A 1,683-nucleotide genomic window follows, 5' to 3' on the forward strand; every position below is an offset into this window, starting at 1 on the left:
CAGCACATTGGGAGGCCAAGGCAGGTGGATCACCTGAGGTCAGGAGTTCGAGGCCAGCCTGACCAACATGGAGAAACTTCATCTCTACTGAAAATACAAAATTAGCCGGGCATGGTGGCACATGCCTGTAGTCCTAGCTACTCGAAGGCTGACGCAGGAGAATCGCTTGAACCTGGGAGGCAGAGGTTGTGGTGAGCCGAGAATGCGCCATTGCACTCCAGCCTGGGCAACAAGAGCGAAACTCCATCTCAAAAAGAAAAAAAAAAGAAAAAGATGAAACAGTTTATCTGGGTGAAGGGATGATTTAACTCATGAAACTTGAGAACACGAGAACAACAAAAATACTTTCCTTGAACATTTTCTGCTAGAATGACAAGGCATTCTCCTACATAAAACATTATAATTTTCCCACTACTCCAAAGGAATCCAATACATAATTTTACAGTGAAGGGGCCTGGATCAAAACTGGCAGTGACACCTGGCCCCCGACAAACCTGAGTCACAGGTCCCTGTGCAGGCCCCAGCGTCCAGTCCTCCAAGAACCAGCACTGCCGGAGCCTCGCCGTGGTTTCTTCCTTCCCCGATGGGACCAGCTGGAGTTTCCAAGCTGCTTCACAGAGGCCAAAGATGACAACACGAGAGGTGGTCAAAGCCAAGGTTTCCCTGCGCTGCCTTTGTCTTCTTCCCATGGCCTGGCCTGAGTGCTGCAGCTGGGCCCCAGGAGATGAGCTCCTCGCCCAAGCTGGAGAGCATCCGCTGCACCCGCCATGCCGGGAAGAGCTCGGGTGGGCTTTCTCCATAGCAATTCTTCGCAATGGGGTCCCGGTCGGTGGGATGAGGCCCTGGGATGAGGTCCTGCATTTGGCCGGACATGACTCAATACTGATCTTCGACTGCCATGAAGAGGTTCTGGAACACCACGATGCTCCAGGAGAAGCTCCTGGCTGGGCTGCAGGCAGCAAGAGACATGGCCAGCAGCCGTCACAGCAGCACTGCTTCACACTAGGGCTGTGGACGTTACAGCCCTGCACCAGCAAATCCCTCCTCTCGCAAACATAGCCTGGTTCATCCACGATGAGGAGCTTCCCTTGCACAGAGTTCTGGCACTGATTCCACGGGCGACTGCTACTGCCCAGGTTAACCTGCACTTTGCACGGGCTGGGCTGGTCGTGGTCTTGAACCTGGAGGAGAGTCCTATGTCTGACTCCCGCTCTTCCTGCCTGAAGGTGCTGCTGAGGACGTGGATGAGGATAGCCTGGGCAAGGGCCCCACGTGCCCAGCAGCCCCATCCTTGTGAATGATTATAGGGAGAAAAGCATTTTCCAGGCCAATGGCTCACTCCAGGTGCCAGGGGTCATGTCGATTTGCTCTGGAAAATATGTCATATAAGTAGCAGCAGGTGCAGTTGCAATAGCCACCTGCTGAGCTTTGTGAAAATCCACAGGCATTCTCCAAGGATGCCCGCCTTGCGCCTCGCCCAGCTAGGGAGTCAGGTGGGGGCTGTGCTGGGGATCACCAGCCCTGCATCGTTCACATCTTTTGCGGGTAGCACTAACCTCGGCATTTTCACCAGACATGCAGATTTGAGTTCATTAACCTGGTAGGAAAGAAAAATTGCAGGGCTTCCATTTAACTTTTTATACCATGACAGCCGTAACCCTGTGGGTCACAGAGCTGATGTGA

General features: G+C 53.4%; 1 pseudogene; it reads right to left on the bottom strand.

Annotated features, from left to right (window-relative positions):
- Positions 1–212: 212 nt before the first annotated feature.
- On the bottom strand, positions 213–1,354 carry LOC107976213 (SREBP regulating gene protein-like; annotated as a pseudogene).
- Positions 1,355–1,683: the final 329 nt, after the last annotated feature.

Source organism: Pan troglodytes, chromosome 7, assembly GCF_028858775.2.
Source record: "Pan troglodytes isolate AG18354 chromosome 7, NHGRI_mPanTro3-v2.0_pri, whole genome shotgun sequence".
NCBI classification, from domain to species: domain Eukaryota; kingdom Metazoa; phylum Chordata; class Mammalia; order Primates; family Hominidae; genus Pan; species Pan troglodytes.